The sequence below is a fragment of the Mustela lutreola genome, chromosome 9 (assembly GCF_030435805.1).
Source record: "Mustela lutreola isolate mMusLut2 chromosome 9, mMusLut2.pri, whole genome shotgun sequence".
Taxonomy (NCBI): Eukaryota; Metazoa; Chordata; class Mammalia; order Carnivora; family Mustelidae; genus Mustela; species Mustela lutreola.
Window position 1 is genome coordinate 69,824,285 of NC_081298.1, and position 27,954 is coordinate 69,852,238.

Consider the following 27,954-nt stretch of genomic DNA (forward strand, 5'->3'; position numbering starts at 1 on the left):
GCTTTGGGATGATGGCTCAGGAATATGAGCTACGTGACTGGAAGGGGGAAGACAGTCGGGAGTCTCCTACAATAAACAATCCAATACATGGAATTTCAAGAGTGTTAGGGAAGGGAAGATGGAGATGTGACTTCTTGGGGTCAAGAAGCAGACCTCGGGGGTGCCTGGGTTACGAAGGAGAGAGAGATGCCAAAGGCAATTCCAGAGAGATTCTGTGCCTTCTGGGAGGGTGGAGTAGGGGACAGGGGAAAGATGAGTTCTGGTTGGACAGCATGAGTTTGAGGGGCCCCTGGGACATGCTGGTGGAGAATCTTTCCAGCAGAAACATGGAAAAGTAGCCTGAACTAGAAACACAGCTCTGAGGTCAGATTCACGGTGTGCTCCCTGAAGCTGTGGGCACAGAGGACACGTCGGGAGAGACCCTTGCCCAGAACCTGCTAGGAAGCCACAGAAGGAGTAGCCAGGAGCTGGGAGGCAGCCGGTTAAGGGATCTGAGGATAGCCAGGCATGTGCACATCCTGGAAGACCAGAACAGACTCTCAAAGAGGAAGGCAGGACCCCCGCTGCCAAAACTGGTGGGGACAGGAGAGCAGGAGGTAGATGAGGGGTTCAGCTCCCTGCTGGCCCTGCCCTGGGAGAGTCCCCACAAGCTTTCTTGTTGCCCTGGAAATGGCTCCAGCCCTGGAAATGGCTCCAGCCCAGAGGATCTGCAGCGTCAAATCATTCAGATTTACGATGGAAAATGGCCCCAGGGACTAGAGCAATTTATTACTCACAGACGGATTCCAACTTGTCTATGAAAGTGCCTCATTCTGGTCCCGACATTGGGGCATGTTCACACCTCTGGTGAGGAGTCAGGCCTGCCCAGATGATTAGCGTGTGGGCTCAGCTCTGTGGGGAGCAGCAATACCCACTGAAGGAGGCCAGGCAACCCTCTGAGCCGGGGCCACCCCCTCCACACCACCCGGAGACATGGAGGCAAAGCCTCTGGCAATCCTGCGCCCCAGTCTGTCCTGGGCTCCGTGAGGCAGGCCACATCTCCCAGGAGAACCGGGGCCCAGTGGCCTCACAGAGACCTGGGGAGCAAGGCTTTTCCATCAACCTCCAGCTCAACCCATTAAGAACTGTGTGACCCTGAGCAAACTCCTTGGTCTGGGACAGTTCCCGGTTCTATAGAGAGAAAAGCAATGTCTGCTGAGTGTGAGGTCCCAGGACAAGAACTGCTGAGCCACCTCCCTCAATTTGTCTCCTTCCTCAGCCCCAGGCCCTCCCTCCCCAGCCTGGAAGAGCAGCCTCCACTCGCAGGCCTCCCTCATCGCCCCAGGCCCCCCAACTAGCAGCTTAGAAAACCGCTGCAGCCTCTCCAGGAAACGGGGCCCAGTGAGGGCCCAACCCGGGAAAGGGCCTGCTCCCAGTTAGAAACTTCCAGCGGCCCAGGTGGAGCTGGAGGCAGGCCACCTGGACCAGCAGGCCTGCGACGGAGTAGCCAGGGCCCTCGCCTCCCTGAGCCACTGGCCTGGCAGGCTAATGGGTAACCCACGGCGTCCTCCCCAGCTTCCTCCCCAGCTTCACGTTGTGTTTTGCTGCTGTTTCTCTATCATTATAATCCCGCTTTCCCCATCCTCTTTACTGGTCTATATGAATGCGGGAACAAGGGACCAATTGTGAAACGATGTAGAATTCTTCATGCTCTTGGTTAATTTTTAACTCCCTGGACTGCCGACCTCTCCCACCCCCAGCTCAGTCCCAGGCAGGTTTATTTTCTTTGCTGTACATCCTTAAAAAAAAAAAAAAAAAAGGATTGGAGCCAGGATGGAGAAACAGATTAGAGATTTCAGTTTCCATTGACACTCTGGCCACCCACCCCCTTTGCTAGAATCCACTCTGGGCAGAGTATGAGAAGGCATTTCCCAAAAGGAGACATCACCCGCTTGCCTCCTGGGCATTTGGCCCTTTCACCCCATTTCCAGTGTGTGTTGGGGATGGGGGGGTCCCGCTGGAGTCAGGGGTGCATCCCAAGGTAGCTGCTGAGGCAGACAAAGGAAGTCAGATGTGTCCCAGTGCCTCCCTTCCTCCCGCCCTTATGTATGCACACTCTGTGACAAGGTCATTAGCCAAGGTGGTGAATGCCAAAATCACTCATCAGCTCCAACCCAGACTCCTGGTGGGTCATGGGGGCAGGGGTGGGGGTGGGGGGCTTGTGATTGGCAGAAAACTCAGTTCCTACCCCAATAAGTGTCTATAGTGTGTAGCTAGGGAGACAAGATTGCCAACTGGAATCGTTCAGAAACAAAATAAGATGTAGAATTTTAAAATCTGAGGTTCTAGAAACGGGTCTTATCAGTGTTTGCAGGGGCCCAGTGGGTGTCTTGGCAGAGCCCTGGAAGGTGTGAGAGCAGGGCCTGTTCAGCAACCATGCAGGGAGTGGGTGAGGGAGAGCAGCTGGAGGAAAGAGTGATCTTGGTCATCCGAGCACCCAATCATGAGATCGTTTCTCAACACAGTGACCAGCCATGACCAGCTAAGGCCAAGAGGGCTGGCTCCTCTTGGAGCTACTTGAGGAAGCCGAGGCTTGGGTTTTGTGTGGCAAGAAGCTTAAACTTCAAGGAGGGTTATAAGCACACACCTGATTTATCTACTACCACTATGGAGGCCCAGGAAGGCCCAGAGGGGTAAGGACTAAAGGGGTAATCGGGTGGTGTCAGAGCCAAGCCCTCAGTGTGCTGGACTGGGCAGTGGGTGTTGTGAACTCACCCATTTCTTGGCTGGAGAAGGACAAGGAGATAATTTGAGACAGTGATCATTGGGGTAGCAGAAGATGGCCCAGAAGATATGTCTTGGCCAATTACAGAAGAAGCCCCACCCTCAACTCAAGAGACCCCAAAGGCCCTGCAGTCTCTGATTAAAGAGTTCGGGTCCTCTCCTAATACCTCCCTTCCCATCATCAGCACAGAGGCAACCGAGAAGAGTAGCCCCCCATACACTTGACTAATCTCTCTGGAGCAGAGACTAAGAGGCCCTGGAATCATTCCCAGAGGCACCTTGTCCAATGTGGCCCCACTCTGCAAGCCCGCAGGAGAGTGGGAGGAAGCCCAGAGCGTGCCACCCAAGATAAAGGTTTCCGCTGATTTTGTGGTTCAGCTGAAGTTGTATTCTTAATAGTCCAAATAAACAGTTTTCAGCCCGGAGGCCAAGACACGCCAAAACATGCCACTTCCATTTCCAGCACCCACGGGGGGCCACAGGCACATTTTCTAAGTCACAGCCAGCACTGAACTGTGCCCAGTGGGCCACAGCAGCCAGCAGAGAGGGCCAGCTCCCAGTTGTGTGGCCCTGGGCTTACAGCCACGAGGCAGGGCTGGAGAGTGGAAGTTCTCTTGCCAGGGAGAGAGGAGACCTTCGCTCTCAGGGACACCATCATCCTGACCTCCCTCAAGCTGATTCTTCCCATCGGCCTCAGTTTCTGCATCTGTAAAATGGGACAGAAGGACTATTACCGCAGTTCTAAAGTGTGTTACCTTCAGCAGCAGCAGCACTTGAGAACTAGCTGAGAATATAAATTCTCAGGCACCACCCCTACTAGATCAGAGGCTCTTGGGCAGGACCCAGAAATCTGTGACTCAGGGACCACTGATGTTAGGTCTATATATGTCGGTCTGCTCTAACATTTTCCTGAGCCATACTTCTTTTACCCAGGAGAACTATTCACAGGTTATAGTATACCCTTGAAAGAAGGGGCAGCCTTTCTTTTGAGAAAGACGGAGAGCTCAGACTTGTTGCCCATTCCAGTCTGGTCAGGGGTTAGCATTGCCCAAGCTCTGGGCTCCGCTGGAACTCCGCCCTGGGTCCTTTTGTGCTCTGGAATCTGCCCCAGGCTCTGAACTCTGGATCCCGGGTGTGGCCTGGCTGTTAGCCACCCAGAGAAGCCAAGGCCAGGCAGCCCCCAGCAGCTGGCACAGGGCAGGAAAGGCTCACCTCCAGACCACCAGGTGAGCTCCACCAGGAGGTTTTTGAGGCAAGCTCTAGAGACCGTTGGCATCAGTGAAAGAACCAAAATTCGATTTCCTTACATCTAGCCTTTACAGAGCTTAAAGCCCCAGGGAGAGTGCCCCAAAGAGGGACAGCAGCTGTCAGCATATAGTTTCTCTGCAAGGACCTTCCTAATGCAGGCAAGGCCATGGGGGTCCCTGGGGGAGTTACGAGCACCCCTCCCCAGCTTAGATCCCGGGCTCTGCTTCTGCCACAGAGACGTCCTTGGACATCCCACTGTCCCAACATGGTGGCCTCCACTGACTGGCCTTTTGGAGCTTGTTTCCTGGGACACACTAGCTCTGGAAACAGTGCAGGCCGGCTCACAGATGGACTGAAGGGCAGGCCTAGGTCAAGGAGGGCCGGGGTGTTCGGAGGCAGCTTGTCTCAGAGTGTAGGGGGACCCTGGGAGCTGGGCCCAAAGAGCTGGTGGGGACAGAGGGCCAGCAGGAATGGGAGGCAGAAGCTAGACGGGGTTACAGACCACCGAGGCCCAACCACCCCCCTTGGCTCCAGCTCCTCTAGCTCAGCCTGGCTTGGGGGACTGCTCTCTGGCGGCGATAGGGAAGGACTGGCAAAGAGACTGTCAGTCCAGTCAGTAGTATCTTCCTCTTTGGGTCCTGGAGCCATTGAACCATGGGGCTCATTTTCACTGAAACATGCTTTCCCCAGATTTCTGGAGCCTGTGATTAAGGTAACACAGTGTGTTACTAGCACTGAGGGAAGAAGCGAGACTGGCAGAGGGAGGAGGGAGGGCCCACTGACACATCTGTCACTAATCACAGGGAAAGGCTCAGACCAAAACTCATTTCGGACCCAGAGCCTCTGGGCCTGTTTTGGGAAAGTTGACTAATCCCATAATCCTGCCCACCAGGCAATTTTTCTGCCTGGCTTCCAAGTGGGAGTGGGAGAGAGCCCCAGGGGCCACTATCCCGCTGAGGAATGTATTCTCTTAAAGGGGAAAAGCCACCTTAGTTAGGCTTTGTTCCACAGAAGTCAGTGGTTTGGGGGTGTTGGGGGTTCTGCCTGCGCCAGGTGGAGGCCAGCCCTCGAAGCAGGGACAAGGCAAGGGTGCAGGGGGCCCTGTCTTCACGGCAGGCAGCAGGACCACAGCCCTCTCGCACACACGCCTGGTTCAGACCTGGCTTGGGAGCAGCGGTTCAGCATTCCAGGGACCTATTACAGACGCAGAGCCAGAGCCGCGGTGCCTCCTGCCTTGCGTGGAATCCTGGCCTAGACGCACACCTTGCTGGACTGGGCCACTTTGGGGATGGACATGACCAGAGCATCCCGCAGCCCCTCCAAGAACTGCGGATCCTTTCAATCCAGACGATTCAAGTGGGAAGTGACCCACGTCCTCACCTTGTCCACATACGCAGTGCTGTGGAGGACCACCCCCCCCATCAAGGCAGAGACCCTCCAGCCAGCAGCCTGGCACACGGGTAGACTCACGCACACACTTACCCCCACCCCACAGTGACTTCAGTGCATCAGCCCAGCTGTGCACAAACAATACAAATTAAGACCAGAGTCTCTCCGAGTCACAAGAAGCCAAGTTCCAGGAAAGTTGTGTGCAAACTAGATTCGGCTCATATTTTCCTTTTGTTCGATATTATCACTTCGGAGATGTGTTGGCTTGGTAGTGGGGGGAGCAGGAAGTTTGGCAGGAAAATCCTTTTTTTTTTTTTTTTTTTGAATCATGCTTGGAAAGAAAGAAATCCTTTCGGATTCTAGAGACAAAAGAAAGTAATAGTCTCATAGTCATACCTCACCAGTACCACTCAGAGACCTCTGCTAAACCCAAGTGTTCCCTCTTGTTCTGTCTTCTAATGAGGTGTGGGAAAGGAGCAATGTCTCCTAGGGAAATTTTTTTGGTAAACTGCCTTAAGCCAGCTTCTTCCTGTGAGTGTCCCATGGTGATCTTTGACACCCCCAAGCCCGGGGGTGGGGGAACAGTCCAGCTGGCAATAAGCATGCAATGTCTCTTTAAGAGCATGGCCTGAAAGTTTGTTTACTGGGACTGTTTGTTTGGGTCTCCGTGGGAGGAAAGGAAGAAGATAAAAGCCGGTTGGGATACTAGAAAGAACAAAAAAAAAAAAAAAAAAAAAAAAGGAGCTAGAATGCAAAGGAAAGCAAGATTACAAAAGCTAGTTAGGTCCAGAGGGAAAATTTATTTTTGCAACAAGGGTTCCAGTCCCCTGGGGACTGTTTCCACCAAGCAAGTTAATCACCCAATGCTTAGGTTTGATCAAACACAATTCTCTGAGTACAACTGAGGGAGCACAGGCCCACTGAGGGCCACCTGCAGGCTCAGGCCTCCTGGGCAGGAGGGTTAGACTGAGCTTGGAAGGAGGACAGGGTGTGGGTCATCTGGGGGATGGAAGCTCCCCACCTGGGCTCTGGCTAGGAGCTTCTGGACCCCAGGAACCCTGGCTACTTGAGCCCTTGTGTGCCAGGCACAAGCGCACACAGGTTGATAGAGTTACTGGGGGCAAATCCCCCGGTCCCATGGCTTCTTTCAGGCCTCCCAGAGTGTTTGGGACCAGCAAGAAGAGTCCAATAGGGGTCAGGCCTGAATCAAGACCCCTGAGATATGAGGTGGGCCTCGGGGACCCTTTGCTTTAGCTGTGCCAGTGTGTTTCTGGGAGTGGCCCAGATGAGAACTATGGCTCTAGAGCCGGGGACTGGAGAGGCAAGGCTGGGAAGGAGGGGTTTTGGGGATGGCTCTGCCGGAGTCCAGAGTCCAAACATGGTTGACTCGGAGTGAGCTTGCAGACTGGGAGAACCCCGTAGGCTCACCCCCACTCTCTGATGAGGCTGTTCTGGGCGCAGAGTAAGCCCATCCATCTACCAACAGGCCAGCACACAGCACCCACGCTGACTGTTCTTTCTTACCCAGCCCCTAGAACAGCATGCTTCCTACAGATACAGATCTGCCCACACTGGCTCTTTGAGGCCACGGCTCTGCAGGGAGGACAGCTGAGGGCTCTGGGTCATCATGAGGACACTGTCCAGCCTGGCCTAGGCAGGCAGAGGCAACCAGGCCCTTCTCGGGGGATAGCTGGGCCAGGGTGTTCCTGGAACTGTTTCCTAGAATTTTCCTTCATGTCATATTCTGAGGATTTGGGAACAGCCTCTAAGTGGATAATCCCATTGAGACTGCTTCAAGCTCTAGCTGCACCAGCTCCAAAGCATGTCCTGTCTCCTGGCAGTGGGGACAGGGATGGGGGTGATATGGGACAGAGATCAGGTCAGCTCCGGGCCATGGGACTGGGCACTCAGGCTTTTGTGCCTTCACACCCCCCACCCCCTCAAAGACTCCAACCCCTGGACTCCTGGCCCTGGAATGTCAGGGCACCTCTGGTAGGGGTCACAGGAGGAACTCCTCGTTAGGGAAAAGTTGCAGTTTGTGACACCAAACCCCATTTGCCAGGAAACTGGGTGATTAGACTTGCCTCCAGTGTTCAAAGTGAAATAGCGCAGTCTGCATTCTGTCTGATTTCCCCGGGGGGAGCCAAGGGCAGTTTGTCGAGAAGTTTGTGTGACTGTGTTTCTTGAGGGGAGGGGGCCGTACCCCACGCTCTTAGAATGGTTTTCAGCATTGATGAAGGGCTTTTGTATCCAGCACACGGGCTTTTGCAAAATAGCAACCTAACACGAGTGAGTTGGGTCAAAGCCTGGGAAGATGGGCAGTGGGACGGGCTAGATCTGAGCCTCCAACACGTTCTTCCATTTGACGTTCTATGCCAGCCGGTTCAGAGGGCAAGGCCTAAAGAGAGGGGAGCTGTACCAGCAAGGCAGGGGGTCCTTGGGGGGAGCGCCCTGGGAGAAGGAGAAAGAGCAACAGCAAAGCATCCACTGGTCAAATCAAAATCCCAAAGGCCCCAGAAACCCTCTCAGGAGGGCCTGGCAGGGACTAGGCTGAAGTGTGTGCACTTGCTCAAAACCTGTCACAGGCTCCCACTCTCCCGCACGTCTTCCACGGGGCCTCATGCAGCCATCTCTTGCCAAATAAACCAGCCTTTGTGTGTGTGTGTCCTGGAGGAGAGAGAATGGTCTGGGGGAGGGGGAGGATCTGTTTGTCAAAATAGACCTCCTGAATGCTTTGAAGGGCCTGCAGTTTGGATGAGTAAATATTTTCCCGTTCAGATGAAAGGTGCAATCATCGCCGGTTTTTAATTACTTTAATTAGAAAAGATTGCCTGAATCTTGTACTTATCTGTACTATTGTGGGAACTGCCAGAAAATGAAGTGCAGGGAAAACAGGTGGAGTCTGACCTTTGCTCTAAGCATCTTGGATTTCTTCTAGGCTGGTAATTAAGAAGAATCAGGGGAAGTTCCTTGCAGAATCTAGGAAACGCAAACACACACACAATCATAGACACGAGGGCACGGCGCGCACGCTTTCTCTCTCTCTCTCTGACACACACACACACACACACACACACACATTCTTATGCACATGTGTGCACATGGGTGGAGGGAAACATGGACCCCAGTGTGGCAGACCAGAAAGTTCCAACTCAGAGAGTGGCATCCGGCTCCCAGCCCTGTGAGGTGGCTTAATGAGTTTCCCAGGGTGGCCTGAAATGATTAATTAAGCAGACAGCCCCTCACACCCTCCCCACACAACGGAAACCCAGTAACGGTCTGTTTGGGGAGGGAGCAGCAGGGGCCCCGATTCCAGGGGCGGTTAGGGACGTGGTGTAAGAGCCAGGAGCCCCAGATAAGGGATGATAGCAACGGCCAGTAACGGCCACCAAGGCTCACCCTGCCCAAGCTCCTCTGGTCTCCTGCTCTGAGTCTGGGTCCTGCCCAAGCCCAAGGAACCCTTGGCCAAATGGCAGAGCAGGCATTCTTGTGTCTGGCCTCCCTCCCTGCCCATTTCTACTGTGCACCATTCCTGGGTCCCAGCTGGACACAGGGTAAGGGTTCTGGACACTGCCTGGGTGTCTGGATCCACAGGCGCTGAGCACCAAGGGAAGGGAAAGAGGAAAAGAGGGGAAACTGCAGTCTTTCAGAGCTGTGGGGGGCAGGCATGGGGCGCCCAGAGTCTGCCATTAAACACCCACTGATTCAACAAACGTGTGCTGAGTGCTTCCAGCGTTCCAGCTACAACGGTGAGCAGTGGTATGACATACACACCCCAGGGCCCAAGCCATGGGGATCCAGATTTTCTTGCCCTTAGAGAGTCCTGGAATCCAGGTGATTTTCACGGACAAGCAGGGCTCAGTGCTCAGACATCCAGAGACACCTCAGGTTGCTGCCTCTGTACCCTAACCACTCCCCAGAACCCTATGGAGTTTCTGTCAGAAAGGGCCCCCAAGGATTCAGCTGGGGTGCCAAACGTCAGGGCCTTTTCTTCCACAGACAAGGGCATGGCCTTCCTTCCCAGACAGTCGCGTTCCCCAGGGATTGGGACAAGAGCAGGACAAAGGTTTCTGCCATAAGAAACTCCTAGCTGGGGGGTTGAAATCTGTCCTGGGCCTTGTGAACAGGCCTTGTGAAGGGGACAGGGGCTCCGAAGCAGGCCCTGGGCCCAGCCTTTCTGAAGGGCATAATGGGTGGAGGAGGGGAGCCGGCAAGGGCCTGTTTTCCTCTCTAAAACATTCCGGGGGCTTGGGCTGGGTTTCCAGCCTGCTGTTTACAGCACCGGCAGCCGCGTCCACGACCGTGTCTGATGTGCATGTGTCCTTCTCTGCAGCTGTCTATCTGTGTTCGAGCTGAGCGTCTGACCATGGCTGTGTCTGAAGGAGGCCCTCAGAGGAAAATGGCTCCGGCCTCCACTGTGTGAGCTTTTCCACCTCAAAACATGGCTAAAATAAACCTTACTGAAAAAGCTTTCACAACAATTTTTTTTTCCTGTCCCTGGCATGGGCAATAACACCAGCAGGTCTCCACGGTCAATTTAGGAAGCTTGGGAAAACACTGCTTGTAATTAAAAGTCTAGAAGGGCCTCAATTAGGGCAGTGTTTGCCCTGCCAGGCCCATTCCCAGACCCCACTCGGCAGCATTCCTCTCCAGGCTGGAAAAGCCTTTGATTCACACCAAATGTTCAGTGGCCACACTGGACCGGGCCTTGGCACGGCCTCTTTTGCCAACTGCTCAGGACATAGGCAGGCCTCTGCCCCGGAGCCTGGGACCCAGAGCTTTGTCAGCTGAGGCTGGGGCAGCAGGCCCAGTGGCTCTCCCCGGCTCCTGAGTTCCCGGCCCCTCCCTGAGAGAAGGGGGCACCCAGCCCACCCAGCACCCACTCCCTGACCAGGGAGGCTGCACTCACTCTAAGAACTAAAGGCTGCATCTCAGGCCTATCTGAGGCTGAGGCAGCTGTGGTCCACGTGGAGAGAGGGTGATGTAGAGGGACAGTGAGGGACACCCCCAGGGCTCCTCCTGACTCTGCTGAAATCATCTCCATCTGAACCTAAGCCTGCCTTGAGCTACAGCCGCCCCAGGAAATGTAACCAGAGTGCTCCAGATTATTCCCCCCAAAACCGGAGAATATAGGGCCTGGCTGGGGGCTGGTAGGGGGAGTGTCAGGAAATAGTCCAAACCTCTGACCTCTTGAATTCCTATGGATTAAAGACAAGGAGTTTAACTGGGACAGGGCCCGGGGTGCCATGTTTGCTCCCTCCTGTTGGTGGGGATGGGCAGCCAATGACAGAAACATGGCGGCAGAGGGTGTTGCCTCCTCCATGGAGCAAAGGCTCAGGCCCTCAACTGGGTGCGGCTGAGGGAGGTGGGGCGGAAGAGAGAGGTGCTGAGTCAGCTCAGGAACAAGACTCTTTTCCCTCCCAGGACACACTTGACTGTGTACACACCCATGCGCGTACACACACACACACACACTGAGGCCACAAATGGGTCCTCAGTGTCCCAGATCACATTCCAACACAGGCTCGTGCTGACCCCCGTTCACAGTCACAGACGCAGCAACAGTCAGACACAGACACCCTAACAAAGGCCTACAGGACCCATGCCAGACTGGGCACCTTCTGGCGTACCCCAGTCCTTGGCAGCCCCCAGTGCCTCTTGCGAGAGCAGAGGCTGACAGCCGAGTGGGGTTAAGAATCACGGTGCAGGCAGACGGTCTGTGATGCAATGTCAAGGTCAGATCCAGAAGCCCACTGGCCATGCCCTGCGGCAGCCTAGTGGGAAAGTGCAGGGAAACCTTGGGGACACCAGCCTCCGTGTCCTCCCCAGCTCCACTGATGCCCTGAAGGGAGGACCTCTCCCCAGTGGCAGGGGAATGGCAGGGGAAGGGTTACAGGCTGACCAGAAAAAACAATTACTAACGGGAAAGGCAGCACATTCCAACCCTGCTTAGCAGGGCCCGCCAGGCCCGTGGGTGGTTCTTGGATTATTCGTTTCCTTGAAAACAAAAAGGAAAAGTTCAGGGCAGTTCAGCTGTGCCCTGAATCTCACTCCAGGGCCTTTGTCTCCAGCCCCCTCACAGCCCGCATGCCTCCCCCCACATGCACACGCGGTCCCACTGGCTCTGCCAAATGTCCACTGGGAAAGTGAGAACATTTATACCCCCAAAGCCTGGAGGACAAGCAGGGGAGGCTGGAAAGAAGAATGGAAGCAAGCAAGGGGACTGTGGTAGGAAACACAGCCCAGAGAACTCATTACCCTAAAGGTTCCCATCTACGATGAGGTTGGACGTTTGTTGACTCACTCAGCAAACCTGGAGGAGTCCCTGCTGTGCTCCGAGCACCATGTCAGGCTCTGGGCTTATCCTTGAGGGGCTCATGGTCAGGAAGCCCTCGTCTCCCCATGGACCCCTCTCTGTGGTGTCTTCTACCCATCTCGGTCTCAAATCCTAGCACTCTCCTCATAGAGTCTGATTATTGGATTCACACTGAGATATGAGGAGGCTGATAAGGCTGAAGCAGACCCTGCCAGGGTGAGGTACTTTTTGAGGAGGGTAAAGGTGGTGGGGCCTCACTGAGGAAGAACAGGAGGGGGCAGCCATCTTGCTGTAAACACAGGAATAGAATCAAATGGCCTCTGAAGTCTGTCTGAACACATCCCTCTCCTTTGATTCCCAACAAAGCCCTGGGAGAAAGAAGGCTTCCCACCACAAAGAAGGAAACTGAGGCCTGGAGAAGGATTCAGGGACCCATTCAGGCCGTTGCCTGGACTGCCTCCTCCCTAGATCTCTCTCCTCAGCATTCCGAGCCAGCAACTCATTTCCTTTTTTTTTTTTTTAAGATTTTATTTATTTATTTGAGAGAGAGAGCACAAGCCAGGAGCGGGGAGGAGGGGCAAGCAGACTCCCCTCTGAGCAGGGAGCTTGATGAGGGGCTCAGTCTCAGGACACCAGGATCATGACCTGGGCCAAAGGCAGACCCTTTACTGCCTGAGCCACCCATACACCTCCCCACCACCTTTTTATTTTTTATTTTTTATTTTTTTTTTTATTTGACAGACAGAGATCACAGGTAGGCAGAGAGGCAGGCAGAGAGAGAGAGAGGAGGAAGCAGGCTCCCTGCTGAGCAGAGAGCCCGATGCGGGCTCGATCCCAGGACCCTGGGATCATGACCTGGGCCGAAGGCAGAGGCTTTAACCCACTGAGCCATCCAGATGCCCCCCCTCACCACCTTTTTAAAAGATTATTCTCATTTTTGAGATTTCAGCTTAAACCTCGCCCCTCTGAGAGGGCCCGTCTGACCCATGTCTGAAGCATGTCTGGTCCCTTCCGCCTAGGGAACATGCCAGTTCCAAATGTGTTTCTTTGAGGTCTCTCCTCCCAACAGACTGTTGACTCCTGGAGGGAAGGACATGGGCTCTTTTATTTACTGCGTATATCCCGGCACCTGGGAGAGTGCTGAACACACAGTAGGTACTCAGTTAACATTTGTGGAATGAATACAGAAGCGGGTGGCTCTGAGGTCAGGGAGGTAGAGCCAGATCAACGTCTAGGCCCCCCTCGGATTTGTGTCTCTCTCCCTCTCTCCCTCTCTCCAACTGCCTCAAGGGTGGAGGTGAGCGGGAGGCACAGAGCCTCTCCCCTCCACACTGGGGCTGTATCTAAAACAGCTTAAACTTTAAAAAGGAAAAAAAAAAATCTGATTCCACAGCTGGTCTGAATATTGCTTCTGCAAGGACCAGATATACCTGGGGCATAGAGGGTGCCAGAGGCCTGTACCCCCATGGGGCCTCCCCCAGAAGGAGGGCCAGACAGGGGCTGGCTGTTGGGTTCCATTTGGACATGCTCGTTCACTCCTCCCGTCCGTGGACTTCCACCAGGTGCTGAGCTGGATTCTGAGACACGTGCCCGCCCTCAGAGCACCTAGAATTTTCCAGCTACCAAAGAACAATACTGAGGAATGGTGCTCAGCCCCAGCCCAGCATGAGAGGCCCCAGGAGTCACAGCAGGGCTGGAGAGGTCAGGGACAATGTCATGAGGAGATCAGGTGTGGGCTGAGAGAGGGACTGACCAGGATGGGCATGGCAGACACCAGGAATAGAATCCACAAAGCCACAGCAGTAAGGGAGTGCCTAGTGGGCCTGGGACACATGAGGAGTTCCCTAGGCTTGGATCAGAAGGTTCAGGCAGGGAGGCGCCCGGGAAGGAGCTGGGGAGGAATGGGCAAGGTCTGCTGGCGCAATAAACCAGGGCTTCACTGGATAGGCAATGGGAGCCCACCCGGTTTTCTAAGAAGGGAAAGACGTGAGCAGCTTTGCATTTTAGAAAGCTCGCTCTATGGGACCTGTGGAGAGGGCTGGTGGGAAGTAAAACTGGGCAGGCTGAGGGGCTGTGGCCACCGTCCAGGTGAACACACAAGTGGCCGGGGGTTGGGGGCAGGAAGAGAGGTGAGGGGACAGATGTGAGAGCTATTTAGGGAGGAGTGGGAGAGGCTTATGATGAAGTGACATGAGGAGCCAAGGGCACAGGGGTTGTCAAAGGTGAGCCCCAGGATTCTAGTTTCCTCAGCTGGGTGGAGGGGTCAGGCAGTAAATCTGGGGGACAGGATGATGTACTGGCCTTGCCATGTGCCTGATGGGCCACTAGGGACTGGGTGTGGAGAGGGAGGGTGGGGGGAAGTGCTGGCCTAGAGCCCTAGAGCCTTCTCTTTTCTTTCTTCCTTCCTTCCTTTCTTCCTTTCTTTCTTTCTTAAGATTTTGTTTATTTATTTGAAAAAGAGAGAGAGAACTCAAGATCAAGACAGTGAGAGAGAACATGAGCCGGGAGGAGGGGCAGAAGGAGAAGCAGACTCCCCTCTGAGCAGGGAGCCCAATGTGGGGCTCGATCCCAGGACTCTGGGATCACGACCTGAGCTGAAGGCAGACACTTAACCAAATGAGCCACCCAGGCGCCCCTGGAACTGTCTGAACCCAGACATCCATATACAGAGGTAGAGGATGAGGCAAGGAAATTGGGCCAAATAGGAAAAGAGGACCAAAGACAGCTGCCCCTGCCTTGGGGCCAGATCAAAGCTCAGGGTCCCTCCAGACCCACTTCCTGTCTTCCCACCCATCCTTTGTGTGAGAGAGCTGGCTAGGGACAGCCTGGGGGAGGGCAACAGATTAAGACAGAGGGAGGGCCTCAGGTGGGGGAACGAAGGGGCAGAGGCAGGATGAGGCCCAGGTTCCAGACAGGTATCTCCCTGGTCCAGGCCTAACTAGGGCCCAGCAGCCCACTGGGAATCCCAGGTGCAGGGGCTGGATGCTTGCAGTGGTTTCCCTTGGTTCCGGGTGGGGACAGACCCAGCCCGACCTGACCTAGTGGCCAGAGGCTGTGGGGTCAGTGCCTCACCAGGGTACTATTAGCCCAGGGCCTGCCTGGTCCAACTCAGGGTGCGGGATCTCCAGTCTCTTGTTTCTTCCCATGGGACATCTCCAGGGACCAAACACTGAGGTGACAGGGAGCAGCACATGCGGAAATAGGAACCTTGAGCTGGGCGTCATTTTCCACTCCCTTCCCTTTCTGTGGTGTTGAAGAGAGAGCTTTACTTCCCTTCTCGTTTTCCGCTCTGCCTTTGGTGGGCTGCACGCCAGCTTATCCCAGCCAAGGTGGCCGTGGTCTTCAGGAATCCCTCACCAGCCCTCGGCCCCTTTCCCTGAGGTCAAGTGAGGCCTTGGGACCCCAGCTCACTCCCTACTCCCCCACTCTATCCAGACTCCAGTGTGTCCCCACCTTTTACCTGGTCCCCCCACTCTGGCTCAGGCTCTCCCTGAAGAAGGCCCAGAGGACAGGGCTGGGAAGAATACTTAAGACCAGCAGACATGCCAGTTTTTCTCCTCTGGCTCTCTTAATGACAGCAACGTTGCCAGGGGCCAGCCACTAGCGGTCCCCTCTGTCCCAGGGACCTGTGCCCAGCCAACCTCCGATGCCAGCAGAGGGCCCCATGGGACCCTTGCCCACCCCATCCACCTCACCCTCATTCCCACCTCTGATACTCCTGCCCCTGCATCTATGGGGTGGGAAGAGTGTCCACAGCTCCATTCTGGCCACTGAGACCTGCCCATTGAGGTGGAAATCACTGTGGTAATTAACAACCCTCCTTGGAGGCCACTGGCGGGGGGTGAAAGGAATAGGAGGGAGACAACAGAGCCAGCTCCATGGGCCAGTGAGGAACCCAGAGAAAGGCCGGGGATCCCCAAGCTGTTCTTGGGGCTGAAATAAGAATTAGTAGCCCTTGTCCTTCAGAGGTGACACAAGGCCTGGCCCCCAGCATGTTCCCTGGAGAGAGAGCAATGGAGGCACGGAGAGAGGTCAACTCCCAGCCCAGAAATGGGTCTTGTCAGGGAGTTGGGGTGCCCAAGAGACGCCCATAGGGGCCTTCTGAGTCACGACCATCCCTTCCAAAGCACTGATCTCTCACCCGCCCTACAGGCAGCAAACCCAGACTCTGCCTCGGACAGTGTTGTGGGGAAGAGGTTGGGGGACAGCACCTGCAAGGCAGAAACCTAATCACAGACTGGAGGCACTGGAGGAACCAGCTACCCCCACCCCTCAGGAGCCACCTGAGGGGATGGGGCAGGGCTCAGAGCCACCCTCAGGAGCCACCCTGTCTTCAGCCTTCATTCAGGGGCTTCATTCCTAAGGTTTCATTTGAAGAACAAGCCCAGAGCTGAGAAAAGTTTGATCATGTCTGGGCTGGGTGATGCCTGCATCCATCCCCGCTCGAACCTTCCAGGGCTGGGCCACACTGCACCCGCTGCAGGAGGGCCCAGGCTGCTGGGGGATGGAGGGCGGGTGGAAACAAAGGACCTTCCCCTTGAACCTCGGATGGACTGCAGCACTGAACACCCAGATCCATATGCCCAGGACACAGAGGAACGAGGCTGGCTGGGGGAAGTGGGCTCAGGAGGGTCCAAGCAGGCCCAGAGGAGAATGTGCACCTGCATTCTCCCTTACACGCCTATGCACACAGGCACGTACACAAGCAGTCCATCCCTCATTACCCCTGCACAGCCCGGCCTACAGGAGAAGACTCTGGCTGGGGACATTTCCTTACGTCGGCCTCTGAGCCCTGCCCCGTTCCCACTTACCTCCTCTTTGGACTCTTCAAGCTGACCTAGCAGAGCTCTGTCTGAAGATGAGGAAAACATCTCTATCTGTTTTTCAAATATTTGGGGCTTGCTAAAGACCAACACATTTTTTTTTTAAGTGTGTATAATTTGAGGGCAATTTAATCCATATGTTTCTGATTCTCTTGCACTTAAATCATCAAAATATTGATTTTTAAGAGCCATTTGATGTCTAAGGAACCTTTTTAATAAGCTTTTAAAGCTCTTTAAACCCCGAGCCTGGAGCCAGTGCCAGGACTCAGGCAGGCCGCCGGCTGGCCGCACCCCCTCCCCTGGGTCACGGTTACTCGGAGCCAAGTCTCACTTCCCCTCCAGCAGGCTTCACCTCGGCCTGGCCTCCCTGATTCCTCCAGAACTACCCAGGGGTCCCAGCTACAGTTCCTTGCTATCGGGACAGAGGGGCCCACCCACTCCATCTTTTTGCAGACTTCTCTCACACTTCTTCAAAGCACCTTGAAGAGATCAAACAAGAGGAACAAACAAAATTTTGAATGTTTAAACTATGTGAAATATTTTTTAAAAGATTTTATTTATTTATTTGTGTGTGTGCGAGAGAGAGAGAAAGAGCATGAACAAGGGGAAGGGACACAGGCAGAGAGAGAAGCAGACTCCTCACTGAGGACGGATCCCCCAACTCGAGCTCGATCCCAGGACCCCGGGATCATAACCTGAGCCAAAAGCAGATGCTTAGCCGACCGAGCCACCCAGGTGCCCTAAACTCTGTGTAATATTTTATTGCACTAATTGTGCTGTAATTTATTTAAGCGATCCCTGTGGAAGACCATTTCAGTTATTTCTCCTGGTACACCTTTATGCACATTCCTGATTATTTCCTTTGACTAGGTTTCTAGATGACAGAATGTGGAGACCAAGAGAATGCACAACTTAACACTCTCTAGACACATGTTGCCACATCATTTTGCTGAGATTGTCCCGATTTATGTTTGCAAAGCTCTCCCCTCCCGTCCTCTTGAGAATTCTTGTTATTTTTTATTCAAACAATGCCAGCCCGTCTGAACATACACAGGCTCTCTCGCTTAGCAGTTCAGAGTTGGCTCTGCTATTTACTAATTGAGAAAGCTATTTATTCTGGCTATGCCTGTTTTCACATCTATAATTTGGGGATAATGATGGCACCCACCACAGACCTTTGTTCTAGGAATTAAATGAGATCATCCATATAAACTACTTCGTATAGTGTCTGATGCGTAGCCGGGGCTCAAGAAATGATGGCTAATATTATAATCCTTTCTGCTGTTCCTTCAGCCCAGAATGCTACCCTTTCCCACCTACTGATGTGCTTTCCCCACCTCCTTTTTGATGCACTCACTACCCCAGTCATTATTTGTCTTTAAATTTAGTGTCTCTCTTGCCCGCTAAGCTGTCAGCTCCCAGGCAGGGGAGGGCAAGGTTGGGGTTTATCTAATTCCCAGAGCCTAGTACAGAGCCTTGCCGGCTGCAGACACCCAGGAAACATTGGTTGAATAGAACTAAACTGAATGGAATGTCCAGCATCAACAATGGATGACTTTTTCCCTTTTAATTTTTTTCCTGGAGTAGAGTTGACCCACAACAGTTACAGTTGACAGTTTCTGGGGTACCACGTCATGATTAAATTTCTCTCTACATTATGTGGAGTGACTTTTTATTATTTCCAGAAATCTTATTCATCCACAAATGGTAGAGATTTGCTCCCCTGAGAATCATCAAAAGAGCATGCTGAGACTTGGGGCACCTGGGTGGCTCCATTGGTTAAGCTTCTGCCTTCTGCTCAGGTCATGATCTCAGGGTCCTGGGATTGTGCCCCATATCTGGCTCCTTGCTCAACAAGAAGCCTGCTTCTCCCTCTCTCTGCTGCTTCCCCTGCTTGTGCTCTCTCTCTTTCTGAGATATAGATAGATAGATATAGATAGATAGATAGATAGAGATAGAGATATAGAGATAGATAGATAGATATTTTTTTTTTTTTTAGAGAAAGGGTGCACTGAGTCTCAAAAGGCAAGTCCCCAAGGTGAGTCCCAAACTGTGTAAAGAGGTGGCCACATCCCTGGTGGCTCCTCCGTGGTCAGTCTAGGCAGATGACCTCATTCTGGCCAAAAAGTCGAGCTGCAACTGACCTTCCACACAGCCCATGCCCTAAGCCAAAGCTCTTTTCATGAGTTAGCTCCAACTTGCTCTTTCTCTGCCAGATACGGTGTCTTTGTCTTTCCAGCTGGGAAATAAATCTGCCTCCTGTACTCGGGGCTCCGTGAGAGACCCGGGGCTCAGTAAGCACTTGGCAAACAGGAAGGGAACCTTGCAGATGGCTGGGCAGGGACTTCCTGTTCCCCCCCTACTGCTCTGCCGTGCTCTGGAGAAACCCATCGCTGGATGCCCCGCCACCATGGGGGAACAGAGATTGGCGCCGTTGGATTTGTATCTTTCAGTCCCTCCAGAAGCTCACCAGGGCCTGGGGGCCCCAGAGGAAGCCCTCAGCCTTCTAGGCAGAACCTGAATTCCAAGGCATCAGGCAGAGAGGGCCCCATGGCCTTCGCCCCGTACCTACAAAGAACCAGTTCTGCCCCAAACAAGACCCATGTCAGCTCAATTCAAATCAATTCGATGGCATCCCAGCAATTCTGACGCTGTCCCAGTCAAAGCCTGGGGAGGTGGGCAGCCAGTCACTGAGGTGGAGGGTAAGAATTCTTTAAGAATTAGAGTGGCCTCACCTCGGCACCCCAGTTCCTCATGCTTTGATCTCCTCTAACTCTTTCTGTCCATGTGGTTCAATACAGAAAAGACTATGGACTGCTCTCTATTTCCAATGAACTGTTCCCATGCAGGTGTGTGTGTGTGCATGTGTGTTTCTAGTTCAAGTTCATGCAGTGCAAAGATAATATGGTGAGTTTCCTCGGACTCTTCCACAAGGCAAGGCACAAAGCCGAAGAACCGAACCAATGAATGAATGAACGACACAGCCTGAACTCCCACTCGGTCGAAGGATCCAGGAGGAGTTAGACTGGGAGTCAGGAGTTCCGCATTTGAAATGCAACAGGTGCTGTGTGACCTGGGCTGATCTTGCTCCCTCTCTGTTAATCATTGTCCATCCCCCAAAAGAAGGAATTGAATTAGAGGATCCCTAAGAGTCTCCCCAGCTCTGAAGACACTGAGGTCTCCTTCCCACACTAGGCTCTGTTCCCAGTTGCCAGCCCCACTCAGTCACTCCAGACACAGAACTCATCAGAACCCTGAAGGCCCCAATCCGGCTTGGGGAGGGCCTTTTGCTCCCCTGCCTCATGGGGCTCAGGGCTATTTTGTCTAAATTCTCCAGGAACAGAAAAAAAGCTTTTGCTAAAGCCTGGTCCACAGGTCTCTCTGAGGACAGGGATTAAGTTTGTCTCTGTTGATCCCCCTCCGGTCAACTCTCCTGTCTGGGAACCAGCTTCAGATTCCCTCGGGTTTATCTGCCCCCTATGCCATTCCCTTTCCATTACCCCCTCGCATCCTGCTCAACAGTCCCCCTGGAACACCTTTGCAAAGCAGAAGAGATCCCAGGAGAACAAAGCAAATCTTGTTTTAACTGAATTCCCTCTTCCTTCAACAGTTCCTGCTTGGGAAGGAAAAGGAGAGCCTCCTGACTCCTGGCCTGGAGTGTGGGACCCTCACATCAGACCTAAAACACCATCTCTACTGGCAAGGAGTGGGGACGGTTTCAAAGGGCCCCGGCGTCCCCTCATCCCAGCCCAGTAAGTTTTCAGGCTATGATGGAGCAGCAGGTGGTGGGTCTGTGGGCTGACCTTTACAGGATTATGTGGATTTGGAAGGGTCACACAGAGGTCAGCAAGTCTGGGAGGACAGAGCCCAGCTCCACACTGGAGAGGTAGGCAGAGAGATCCCCGTTTCTGAGTGACCCCTCTGTCTCAGGATTGCCTGTCTGTCTGCCCCAGGAAATAGGGCTGCTGCTTCTCAAAAGGGTCTTACTCTCTCTACCCAGGAAACCAGCTTTGGGCTATAAGGTGCCATTTCTACTGATGGCAATAGAAGATTCCTGCAGTGATGGGAATGTTTACATAAAGAGTGGATGAGCAATTTTTGAGAAATTTATGCAATTTTTTAAAAAAGATCTTATTTACTTTATTTTTTAAAAAAGATTTTACTTACTTAATTGAGAGAGAGTATGAGAGAGTCAAGAAGGTCAGAGGGAGAATAAGACTCCCCATGGAGCTAGGAGTCCAACACGGGACTCGATCCAGGGACTCCGGGATCATGACCTGAGCTGAAGACAGTTGCTTAACCAGCTGAGCCACCAGGAGCCCTTACTTATTTATTTTAGAGAGAGGGCATGTGTGTGCATGAGCAGGGGTATGGTGCAGGGGACGAGGGAAAGAGAATCCCAAGCAGACTTCCCACTGAGCACAGACCTTGATCTCACCACCCTGAGAGCATGATATGAGCTGAAATCAAGAGTCAGACACTTAACCGACTGAGCCACCCAGGCACCTCTTTATGTGATATTTTTTAATCCAAGTTTTAAAAATCCTGATGTTCCAAAACAGAGGAAACACCGATACTTCAATATTCAAACAGAACAATCTTTTGTTTTTAAAATAAAGTTCTTAGAGTTCATAATGAATGGCGGTTCTCTCAGAAAGCCCTTTTTTGTAAAAAAAAGATTTTACTTATTTATTTGACAGACAGAGATTACAAGTAGGCAGAGAGGCAAGCAGAGAGGAAGAGGGGGAAGCAGGCTCCCTGTTGAGCAAGGAGCCCGATGCGGGGCTTGATCCCAGCACCCTAAGATCATGACCTGAGCCGAAGGCAGAGGCTTTAACCCACTGAGCCACCCAAGTGCCCCAGAAAGCTCATTTTTAAAGGCCTTAATTCTGACTCTTTTTTATTTAAAATATATGATGTTTATGCCCCTTTTTTACACACAATCTTTCTCTCTCTCTCTCTCTCTCTCTCTCTCATACACACACACACACACACACACACACACACACACACACACACACTGTGATTCCGGACAAGTTTCTCAATATCTCTGGGCCTCAGTTTATTAATTTACATAGTAAATATAATTTACATAATAAAAGGTTGGATGACCATGTCCAAGTTCCCTTCTAGCTCCTTAATTCTATGAAATACTGACTATTCTCCTCAGGTAATCTTGGGCCATAGGTGGGGCAGAGCTGGCAGAACTGATGAGGGAAGCCAAATGCTACTCATGCCTTTGAGAAATACCTTTGCGAGCTACCCAAGTGTGGCTTCACATCTGTCCTGCTCACTGCTGCTATTCCTGTCACCTAGCATGGGTTCTTGGACATAACAGATACCCAAAATGGTTGTTGAATAAATGGGTGAATTAATTAACCAGTTACAAGGACATGCATGCTGGGTCTCTAAAAGGATTCAAATAGCTCTTTTCAAATGTATTTCTATTCTAAGAACATCTAATGTGAATTTTTTCGGAGGACTCTAGGCCAGATATTGGTAAATGTGTACGATATTAAAATGGGTCCAACATCACTCGTATGAAAAGCCTCCTCCATGGAAAGTAACCCATGCTGACATGAGCCAACGGCATTTTCCTGACTTACTGCAATGGGGGAGGACACCACATGGAGGTCCCTGACATGATGTCCCACTGGGAGAAATGAGGCCATGGCTTTTAACGTTCTAGTAGAGGGTAGACATTAGAATTGGAGCCAGTCCTTGGCCCAGTTAGTTTCTTAAGGCAAAGGTCAATTCCAGTGCGGTAAGGTGATGAGCAAAAGAACCGAATGCTAGGGGAGTCAAAGACTGCTGTGATGGGGACTGCACAGTTGATGCGACAGGGCGAGGCGGGGCGGGGGAGTGCGGGTGGAGCATGGGTTCTTATCCTCCTGGCCCTTCCCTCTTCGGCCATTCCCTAGCCAAACTAAAGGCCACGAAGGCAGCCTCTAAATAATTGTCAGAATTCTAGGTGAATTATCTCATCTTAGAAACAACAGTCTGGAGCTGGACTAACCTGGCCTCCCTGTTCCCTCTGTCAAGTGATGGGTTGTTGAGTCATGTGATATGACTGTACCTGTGTACCCACATTCCTGACTCTGGACAGCTTACACTTGGCAGCCATTATGCACATGAAGATGAAAATCGGGGTGATGTTCAGACTTTGTAGGATCCCACATCACTGAACCCAAGTTAAAAATCGTGTTCCAGAGTCCATTAGGATATACCTCAGAGAGAAAAGTGGCCATCTCTTTCAGCTTTGAAAGAGATTGTCATATCTGGTCAGAAAGATTTATCCAAGGCTAACACACAAAATGTTGGCAACAGCACAGATAACTCCCTGAGTAGCTGACAGAAAATCTAAAGCTATCTGATTGTCAATTTCCAACTGGGCCAAAGAGTTTAGATTTGTCTGATAAACCTCAAAAGCTTTGGGAGATTATTTATAACTTCAGCTAAGATTAATAATACATCTCTCTCATCCTTTTCCAATGGCATAGCCCTCATTATAGAAATCACCATTTAGATGTTCCACATAAAAAGTGAAAGAATATTTCCTCCAGGTAATTTTCTAGAATAGCCTATGTGGTTTCATTTTGTAAGTTCCTGGAGGCATGTTTCAGTGAGATATGTTTCACGGAGGGTGTTGAGATCTTAAATACCTACACATTTTGAACATGTTAAGGCTTGATTTCCACATTAGAAAAAAATAGTACCCCAGTGGAGTATAGACTGCCTTGAAGGTGTAGGTGTGGATCGAAAGAGTCTCTTTGGGAAGAAGAACAAAAGACATGACAGTGACCAAAGACATATCCTCACTAAGACCTACATTACAGAGCAGCAGTGATGCTCTCAGGGAAACATGACTGTAAAGTAGAAAGAAATAGGCAAAAATTAAAGTAAGAGCATTAGACAAAGGAGGATATGTTCATCTGTGGCTCCAGAGATATCTGGACTCCCTTCTTCTGAAGACTTGGAAGAATAAACTCTCCATGCCATGCTGTCTTCTGCTTATGAGGGTCTCAGGCTAGAGTCTCCTGATGATCTTCTGCTTCTGGAGGATTCTTAAGAGTCCTCACTGGGAAATTTCTGTTTGGGATGGCCTTCCAGTTGCCAGGGATGATTTGCGTTCCTTTAATTGAGAAGCATAAATCCAAAAAAATCAAACTCCTTAAGTTTCACTCCTTTACTGGGTGTCAACAATAACTGATAAAGTCTTTTTCCATCATGGTCCATGGGCTGTCTCTCCAGGACATCTCTTCTAGAAAACCAAGTCGTAGGTTGTACAAGGATGGATTAGGAGGATATTAAGGATTAAACTAGCAGATTGAATGGATCGCTTATGGTATGTGCTTATTATTGCTTCTAACAGGGCAGAATCTAGGATGAGAGGTAAATTCCTAGGTGCTTGGGTAGGCTCGTTACCCTCATGAGTAGAGAACCGACATATTCTCAAAGGAGAATGGCAACTGGCCAGGGAATGATTTGGGACCAGGGAGATTCTAGTGTTTCTGAAAGCTGGGCTAGGTTTAATTTGAAAATTGCATCCATCCCTTCTATTTTGTGTGAAGGATCTGGGTGGCATGGACAGAGCCCCTTAATGATCTTCTCAGTAAAATAAGGTTACTCATCATTATAGCAGTAGATTGGGGCTCCAGTAAGAAACGTAAAATTGAATGGCTTGTTTTAATGCTCTTCAACAATAAAAGACTTCAACAAACCTGGTAGGGGGGAACCATGCAAGAAAATCCAACAACAAACAAAAACAAAAACAGCCAAATATATTCATAGTCCCTCACAGGGGATAATTGTATAACATTCATTTGGAGGTTTTCAAATGGGCCTTGAGGTCTTGATTCCCATCCATGCCCCGTCTTTACTGTTTTGCCAAGATTTTATTGTTGGCAGGTGAGGTATACACTAGAGCAAGGTTCAGTGAACTACAGCCCACAGGCCAAATCTGGCTCGTGGACTCTTTTTGTAAATAAGTTTTTCCTGGAACACAGTCATGCCTGTTTGTTTATGTTCTGACTATCACTGCTTTTACAACCCAGCAGCACAGAGGAAGAGTTGCAACAGAGACTGTGAGACCCACAGATCCTAAAACATTGACTATCTGGCTCTTTACAGAAAATGTTTGTCAATCCCCAGTCTAAGGCATTTGGTCATGCTGAAAGTTCCCCGACCTGGCCACTGTAAATCCAGACTATTCTCTGTGGAGTTACGCCATTTTGCAAAGTATGCCTAAGAAGTTGGGTTACAGTGAATATCCTACAAAAGAGTGGGCCACCGGTCTGGTGAGGGGTAGATTTGGACCGAGGTGACCCCATGCAAGTTGATCCCAGTTGGTCTCCCGTGTTGCTTCTGCACCTCCTGTCTTGGGCTCCCAATCAGAGGTTACTGTCTACAACTGCAGTCTTCAGCAAAAGCCGTTTTGGAGATTGTGTCTCTCAAGTCAACTCTCTGGGTTGACAAAATCAGGACAGAGGAAAAACAGAGCTTGTAAAGTTTTCAGATAAAATTCATCCTCTGAAGGCCACCAGCGAAGCCAGACCTAAAACTGGTTGGTCCTTGAGGCTGGTTTTTGCCATGGCCTTATTGGTATTCATCTGCTGATTACTTTATGTCCATTTCCCCCCTGTTACAGACAAATAAAGTTCATGACACAACAGGAAAAGACAAGGGGAGATTAGATGAATAACATCTAAATTGTGGAAAAGCCCCAGCTCAGTTAGAGAAAGCTGTTATAGTAAAACTGACTCTTAATGACTTAGAGAAGCATGGGACAACACAAAACTGACCATTCTTTTTAATAACATCATTAGGAGAAATGAATGCTTTTTATTTTATTCGTCCTTGTGGGGTTCGCAAGTTCTTAGGGCAGGAGAGCAGAAGAGGGCAAACACTAAACTGGCTAATTTCTTAAGGTGAGGGCCCATGTATGAGATGTAAGAATTCTCAGCAAGAACCAAGTCTTGTACAAGTCACTGGGTGTTCTGCTGTTGTTCCCACAACTATGGAGCACTTGTACTGGTCCTCACTACCCCATCAGAGGAATAATGGCTGTCACTTATCAGGCAGGCACTGAAGACAATTTATCTCTGCGTACCCATGTGCCAGACACTGTTCACATTTGCTCTCGTTTAAACCTCCACAGCAACACCATCTAGTCTGTATTCTTCTTCTTTCCATTTGACAGAGGTGGACATTGGGGATCTTACCCAAATGTGTCAGCTACTAAATGCCTTAGCCAAAGCTTGTCTTTTCTCACATCAGCATCTCACTGCTCCTCTTAGCACTGTCACTCTGTGGACACGTCAGCCTTTGTTCCCAGGATTCCCTTTCTACTTGGTCTGCACACAGCAGAGATGTCCCCCTCGACCATCCCCACACACCTTCATATTCAAGAGGCCTCTCCCCATTTCTCACCTTCCTCACTCAAAGTTAAACAATAAAAACACGTAGGTGACTAATAAATACACTAAAATGTGCTCAATTTTATTAATCAAGCAAGAAATGCAGATGCATACCAAACCATAATGAGACGCCATTACATACCAAGCAGACAGAAGAGCTCAAACTAAAAGCACAGATAAAATCAAATGTCGGCAAGAATTTGAAGCAACTGGAACTCATGAGATGGTGGGGATGTGTATTGGTATAACCACTTTGGAAACTCTTTAGCAACATCTGCTAAGATGAAATACATACCTTCCCAGATGTATTTCCAACAGAACTGGCTATATGCTCAAAATGTTCATAGTAGAACCATTTGTGAGCAGTAAAAACTTAAAGTTACTAGGTGGGTGCCTGAGTGGCTCAGTGAATTAAGCCTCTGCCTTCAGCTCAGGTCATGGTCTTAAGGTCCTGGGATTGAGCCCCGAGTCAGGCTCTCTGCTCAGCAGGGATCCTGCTTCCCCTCTCTCTCTCTGCCTGCCTCTCTGCCTACTTGTGATCTCTCTCTCTCTCTGTGTCAAATAAGTAAATAAAATCTTTAAAAAATTAAAAATTAAAAATAGTTACCCCAAATACACATCATCAGTAAAAATGGAGAAATACATTGCCCTATACCCACAAAATGGAATATGCAGTAATGAAAATGAACCACAACTCACATAACACATGGTTGAATCTCAAACCGAAGAGTGAACAAACTGTTTCTCAGACTTTTGGCTAAGGTCAAGTGTAGAATTGTGAACAAAGAATTCACACACAAGAATATGCATGGGATGACTTCATTTATAAGAGGTACCCAGACAATCAAAACAGTTTTGATCAAGATATTGTGTATCCTTAGCAGGGCCTTGTAAAGACTGGGAAAGACAAGAAGAGGTTTTGTGAAGTACTGGTAATGCTCTGTTTCTTGATCTAGGTGCTGAATACAAGTATGTTCCCTTCACAAAAATTAATTGAGCTGCACTCTTATATAATTTGTGTGCTATTCTGAATGTATATTATACTTATAGAAGTTTTAAAAAGATAAATTTATATAACGCCTCCTTAGCATCCCATTAAGGTCCATTTTCAAAGAGAAGGAGTTATGAATCCAGAGGGACTGTGTTAGAAATGCCATACTCACGGTCCCTAGGGTGGAGGTTCCTAGTGTCTGATCAACCTACCCAGCCTCACACATACTCTGCAGCACCCACCTTTGTCTTGCACCATCAAAGTCATTGTCTGGTAGTAACAGGACTTTAAAATCAGACAGACCCCAGATCTGCTGCTTATCTGTGACAGAGCACTGGGCAAGTCACTTTATGTCTCCAAACTCCTATTCATTTATCTCCAAAGAGAATGGAAGCAGGTGCTAGTCACGGTCTACTCCAAAGTCATGCGTCCTGCTTCTTTGCTTTCCACTGCCGCTGAATACACCACTTTTGTGACTTCCCAGCCTCTCCAGTTGCTGGAGCAAGAGTGTGTGACCCTTGGGAGTGTGGAAGATGGGAGAACAGAAGCACGGGAGGGCACTTGTGTTTTGGGGGACATTGCAGTGTCATCCTTGGAACTCTGATTCTGGACAACTGCTGGGACCAAGAGAGAGACCTTGGATGGCCTCTCCTAAAGGACTTGTCCTTGAGGGTTTGTTTTTTCAACTCCCCCATTAGGACTGAGACATGAGAGAGCTTTTTCCAGGCTACAGAACAGGTCCTGGGGGGAGAATAGGAAGCTAGTACATTTGATCCAATTGTGAATTGTTCTGAAATGCCTCCTTACGTCATTTCCAACAGGTACTTGCTCAGTGCCTCTGAGGCGCAGGGACCATGCTGTAAGCTGGGGACCCCGTGGTGGACAAGACAGATAGGATCCCTGGCTCTCAAATGGGCACAGCCATTCAAGCCAACTCATACTTGTCAACTTTCTAAGTCACCATGAGCATAACGGTGAGCACATTCTCACTCTGTGTTTGGAACTCCA

At 50.9% G+C, this 27,954-nt stretch overlaps 1 long non-coding RNA gene across 1 annotated transcript in view; it reads right to left on the reverse strand.

Moving 5' to 3' along the window:
• Window positions 1–2,169: 2,169 nt before the first annotated feature.
• Window positions 2,170–27,954, reverse strand: part of LOC131808548 (uncharacterized) — a 31,710-nt gene continuing 5,925 nt past the window's right edge. Inside the window, exon 3 of the long non-coding RNA XR_009344823.1 lies at window positions 2,170–3,469. This is a non-coding gene — a long non-coding RNA (uncharacterized LOC131808548). The remainder of the gene's footprint in view (window positions 3,470–27,954) is intronic.